Source organism: Heptranchias perlo, chromosome 1 (assembly GCF_035084215.1).
Source record: "Heptranchias perlo isolate sHepPer1 chromosome 1, sHepPer1.hap1, whole genome shotgun sequence".
In the NCBI taxonomy this organism is placed as follows: domain Eukaryota; kingdom Metazoa; phylum Chordata; class Chondrichthyes; order Hexanchiformes; family Hexanchidae; genus Heptranchias; species Heptranchias perlo.
Window position 1 is genome coordinate 164,205,690 of NC_090325.1, and position 6,236 is coordinate 164,211,925.

The following is a 6,236-nucleotide window of genomic DNA, read 5'->3' on the forward strand; positions in this document are numbered from 1 at the left end:
TGTGACTAACTATATAATTACCATAATAGCATGTTGTACCATATTACTAGAAAATACCAAAATATCAGCAAGGTTTACCGAAGTAATTTTTGTGTTTTCCAGTTGCTGAGGAGCTGCTGGCAAATTTCTTATTGGTGATATTTATTTTTTTTAAACTGGTATTATTTTCCTGAACTTAAGAGTGTAATAAATGAACTGCAGTGCCAATAGGTTTCAGTACATGTGCTATTAATCTTACCTGTTGTTTAAGACTGAACTTTTTTTGTAGAATTCTGAGCATTTGATTCAGAAACATTTCGTTGGTCATATCTTGTTTCTTATGTGCAGTGCAGTTGCTCTGTGGAATAAGCAAAGGAGGTTTGAAGACTTTGTACAAATTTAAAATGCATTTATAACAAAATGATTTAACAGCAGTCACACTGTTTAAACTACAGCTAAGTGAGTACAACAAAAAAGCAGTGGTGTCCACAACAGACTCTATGGCAACATACAATTTCTTGACCCGCAAATGGGAAGAGTAGGGTCAACATTAAGAAAGTTATTTCGAAACTAAGAGAAAACATTAGTCATATTCCACAGTTCCACACTCAGAAAAGGGCTCTTTGGAAACTGCCAATAAGGAACTTGAGATGCCTACTCAGGAAGTTTTGAACAAGCATAAATATTTGTGATGGAAATCAGTGTTTCTAAACCAAGAGAAATTAACATGGTAAAACTTCAGTTTGCCCAATGTGGGGTTGTACACTCTTCCCTTAGGGAAAAACTCCACTCACCTAAGTCCAGACTGCTTGTTTGCAGAATGGCAACAATAAGAGTTAGGGAACCTGGGAGTTTACACAGGAGTACTGCTGAAGTTTAACCAGCTAAAATTGCATAGCTTATCAGCAAAGTATATTAGTGAGCTTCCCCCTTCTTATCGAACTGGGGCCATCCTATCTGTTAGGACTTTGCCTTAGAGGGTTATCTGAAGCAAATTGGGAAAATTCCAGCCTCTGGTGACAGGACTGCAGCCCCAGATCCTATTAATGAGCATACTTTAAAAAATACTTGATACTTACAGCAGAATAGTTCATAGATATTGTCTTTTTGATCAGTTTTTTAATGTGTTTTTTGATGGCCTTTTGGTTATTTCCATGAACTCTGCCGCCTTCCAAGAGTTTGTTTAGTTCGGCTACATAGCAAGAAAGGTCACCCTAAAGAGAAGAGAAGAGAAAAATATTTCACAACACTGCTCAATACTTTTCAAGTGGTAAATGCTAGCTGCTTCCTAGAGAAGAAAGTTATGTTTAATATATCCAAGGTGCTTTAAAAAGCCACAGCGGCTTCCCCGCTCAGGTCAGATTTAAACTCATGGTTGGGACCCGATGATGTCATTGGACCCCAATATGCATATTTAAAGGAGGACCCCGTGGTTTCAAATGGGTGCTTTTGCCACCTGCTTAGAAGTACAGTTTAAAATTGAAGATGGCGGGATCCAGGCAGGACACCGGCAGGCAAGTCACCCGGTCCGAGGCGGGACGTGATTCAGGGAAGAAAACATGATAACGGTTTAAAAGCTTGATTGAAACCATTCTATGTTTTTAAAGTCAGCATGGAACTATGGGGGTGTTTTTGGATGCTGTTGGAGGCGGGAGGTGATTAAAACAAACAAAATGCAAGCTTGGGTTTGTAACTTTCATTCAGGTTCATACAGAGCACATAAGGGAGAAATTGGCAAATTGGTACGTGATGCCCTTTTATTGAACTTTATACAGTCTTGTCACTACATAGTACTAAAGAAATATTTTTACCAAAATCTCCCAGTGACTATAACAGAAATTTCAGATTATGAATGAATAATAATTTTTAACGTTGATGCAGCTTCCCTGTTTTCCATTAACTACAAGATCTAAGCTAACTCATTGATTTTTATTTTCTTCCTGCGTTAGAGTGGTTCATTCGGTTTACTGACCTGCGCAGGAAATTCTGACTAAGCGGTAAGTATCTCAGTAACTATAATTATCTGCTTTACCATGTCATTGCTCACAGTGTAAAATATTCTCATGTTTTGGCAGCTTATTTATGGTCGTGCAATGTGTTAGAAAGGAAAAAAAATTGGCCCGCTTGACAGGAAGCGGGGAATCCCCTGACAAAAAAAGTTTCCTGGTTTATTTACATAATACCAGTCATTTTCAGCTGTGTAATGTGTTTTGTAGAATGCAAACACAGCATTAAATTTAGTGTCATAAAGCTATTATAACGCTCTAATCATATTATAACTCTAGATATAATATACATTGGGGGAGAAATTCGACTTGCACCCAAGATGGTGCAAAGTCACCAAATCGACCGCTCTACATGCTGGTCGGTGCCAGCCTGAGGCTTGTGCCAAATTTGAATTAGGGCCTCATTTAAATGCTGCTGGCAAGCAGTAGGTGCCAAACAGGTGCCCCGTTGCAGCTAGTCGGTCTTGGAGAACAGGTTAGGCCGCTCAGTGCCTGATACAACTAGGCGGACACTCCGCCTGTTTGTAGCTGAATTTTGCAATTGGGGTACTACAACCGGCTTAGGATCTCGATTTACAAATTTAAGCAGCCTCACGCCTGTTTCAGGTTGGGGGCTGCTTGCTCATTTACAGGCCCACCTGAATATTGCATTAGGTGGGCTTTGGGCATCAAAGGGGCCCCCAAACTAGATTTTGGCTGGCTGCCCTTTTTTCAGGCACAAAACAGGCATCTGTAAGTTAAATTTCTCTCCCATTATTTCTGGCTCCCTTACCAATAAAGAATCTCTAACATGGCCTGTGCTACAACACACTGTATACCATCTGCAAAGAACATGATAAAGAGAGGATTGATTGTAGTTCTCAGTATGCTAGGCCATTTTGATCTCTAAACTGATGCATTTGGAGGAAAGTTAATCTGTTTTTACTCATTAATAATTATATTCTTGCTATTGCTTTGCAATGCATAATGCACCATGTAACAATCTTTTGGCTAACATACTCATCTCGAGGGATAGAATGTTGAATTTCAATTGTAACATCACTGAGCTACTGTTACACTTTTTACCCTTTTTAGGTGTCATTACCCCCTCGCATATACAAACAGAATTGAAAGGTGAACTTTATGGGTTAAATGGTCTTTTAGTATTGTTATTTTTATTACCTATGGGAGGGAGCAGTTAGGCAACTTATTCCCAGGCATTTGTCAGTGTTACTCTGTAACTGACCACTAGGAGATGAGCAAGAGCCGGACGGATTAATTTAATCTTCATTCATCCTCTTCTTCCCACAGTTGAAATTGAGAATTTATCATGTGGAAAATCACGAGGGGATATAGTTTTTAAGTTAAAACTCCCCATCCGATTCATTGCTTGTACAAAAGATAATGATTTATTACATCTTGTTTGACTTCCCCTGCAATTTTCAACTTTTACTGGAACTCATTGTACCCTACTTTATCTTATCTGGACTGGTGTATTTTCTAAGATTTCATTGATAAGGGGAGTTCTATGGTTCCCTGAGGTGAAATTCAACAGTTCATATCTGCCATGCTAACTTTGTCCTTCACATTACACTCTTTATCCTTAAAACTGTAGCTATTTCTGAAAAGGGTGAAATTCCTTTTTAACCTTGCTATAATAGATGTCTTTGAGAAAGCCGGAACCTTATCACCTGTTAATCAACTGGGCTAGATTTTTGTCCCATTGACCATGAATGGGTAGAATTATAATATTCCTTGAGTTTTTTTTTATATATTCGTTCACGGGATGTGGGCGTCGCTGGCAAGGCCGGCATTTATTGCCCATCCCTAATTGCCCTCGAGAAGGTGGTGGTGAGCCGCCTTCTTGAACCGCTGCAGTCTGTGTGGTGACGGTTCTCCCACAGTGCTGTTAGGAAGGGAGTTCCAGGATTTTGACCCAGCGACAATGAAGGAACGGCGATATATTTCCAAGTCGGGATGGTGTGTGACTTGGAGGGGAACGTGCAGGTGGTGTTGTTCCCATGCGCCTGCTGCTCTTGTCCTTCTAGGTGGTAGAGGTCGCGGGTTTGGGAGGTGCTGTCGAAGAAGCTTTGGCGAGTTGCTGCAGTGCATCCTGTGGATGGTGCACACTGCAGCCACAGTGCGCCGGTGGTGAAGGGAGTGAATGTTTAGGCTCTATGGGAGAGCTAACAAAGGCAGAATGTTATAGAGATTAATATATTTTTGATGTATTAACGATTAGTTTTAACATTTAAATATCTTTATAATTTGATATTAATTTGCATCAACTTGTCTTACTGATGTGGCAGCAATTTTATAAAGAAATTTTATCAAGAAACCAAAAGTGATTTGGGTTGTAATACAGCCTCAGAAGACACTCTGTAGGATGTGCTCCAATGACTTAGCGTTATGAAAAAGACTAAAGCCAGGTCAAACCAAATCAAAGCAGGAGTTAAGTATAATTCCGGGACAGATTGATCAATATTAGAAGTGACAAGTAGAGAAAGGATCTTCTTGTCCTAAATCACTTCCTAAGGATGCATTTAAAATATGAATGACGTTTTATACTACAGCATTTGGATTTGGTAGCTGCCTTGCTTATCTTTTTGTAAGAGGATTAATATTTCAAATTAAAGTTTCAATGACAACATTCTATGGAATCCACAATGTTACTTTTTTGTACAGAATGAGGTATTAAACTGTTTTAATTGAACAATGTTTCTCACTAATTCCTAAAAGTGAATCAATGTGCACCAAATGCAAGCTCTTAACTTTCTTTCAATTGCTAATAGTTAAAATATTTAATTTTGTTGATAGTCAAATTGTGCAAGGAAACAAACAGAATTGTTTTTTTTTGTGCTTTAAGTGCCACCAGATGTATCTATGAACCCATTAACAAGCACACCGGAAACACCTTCTTCCTTCCTGTGATTACATTTGGCTGATAAAGCAGAAATACTACCTAGTTCAAAGAATTAGTCAACAAGTTTGTAATATAATAAAGAAGGGCTAATTTTTTGGCAAAAGAACAACCAGCTTCTGTTTTTTAAAAAAATATTTGTTTATTTTCACATTAGTGATTACCTAGGAAAAACAAGTTGGCCATCAAATATTGACCATCAACCTCTACCACTTTATATGAATTAAATCATCTTAAGCCAAAAGCTTTGCTCCCACAAAAGTTCACTTCTAGTTCAAAGTCCAGGATAGTATTTCCAATCCTTAGTTATAAGTTTCACCTTGTAGGCTATTTACATTTGGGTGAGTTCTTGTATTCTGACAGTACAATTAGGGATTGTACATTGAAATCCAAAAACTGACCAGTAAAAGTAAGCAAAGTAACCTCTCAAATCATGCAAGATTCCAATTTATTGAGTATGAAGTACAGAAATCTAAACTCTACCATACAAAATGAACATAATATTTCAGCAGATTAAGATTAATTATTAAATGTTTTAAGTTTCTTTGTTTTCATCTTAAAATTTGACATATTAGTAAAATCTTAACAATTCCAGTATTTAATTCATCACTAGATTGCAGTTGTATGTGAGATATGGGGGCGAATGTTAACAAGTGCAAGGTTCTGACTCATGCACTTTCAAAAATGTGAATGCTGATTTTTAGCCTTTCACTTTAAACACTTAGAACGTTCAAAGTTTAGCAGACAGCATCATCTGTGTTTTGACTTCCCGTAAATTTAATTTGTATTTCCATAATTACTAATATGTGCATTTTTATAATAGTAAAGTTATAAAGAAATTATGACTATAAGATAGAAAGCATGTTGACAAAGCAGTATGAGGCCAGCTGTGGTCAACCAGCACCCATTCAGATAGCACTACCTAGAAATGCATTCATATCTGTCACAACAACCGAGAAGCAAATGCAATACACGCCTACAATAAAAACTGCAAAGCCTAAAACGTTTGCGTTAAATTTAAAGAATTTTGCCTACCGAATCATTTGCTGGAAGGACACGCAAATGAAAGTCATCACCCTGGGAAAATAAGGAGATAATTCAAACTATTAGGTCTCACTTAAGATTGAAGTTAAAGCCATTGAAAAAGAAAATTCCAAAATAATATCTAATCGCCTTACCTTGACCATTCTTTTCAAATTATCTACATCTCTCATCATCTCTTTCAGTAGATTAACTGGAACACCATGAAGACTGGTACTGAAAACAGCCAGGATGAAACTGTAGAAAATTATCCTGTTCATTGTGGCAATGATGGACCGAAGATGCACAGAAGTTTGTTGAAAGTGCTTCTA

At 37.7% G+C, this 6,236-nt stretch overlaps 1 long non-coding RNA gene across 1 annotated transcript; it reads right to left on the reverse strand.

Annotated features, from left to right (window-relative positions):
* Window positions 1-275: 275 nt before the first annotated feature.
* LOC137301704 (uncharacterized) lies at window positions 276-5,963 on the reverse strand. The gene is made up of 3 exons (XR_010958340.1): window positions 5,920-5,963; window positions 1,059-1,193; window positions 276-337 (listed from the first exon to the last, which is right to left on the reverse strand). It is a non-coding gene; the product is annotated as an uncharacterized lncRNA (long non-coding RNA).
* Between the last annotated feature and the right edge of the window lie 273 nt (window positions 5,964-6,236).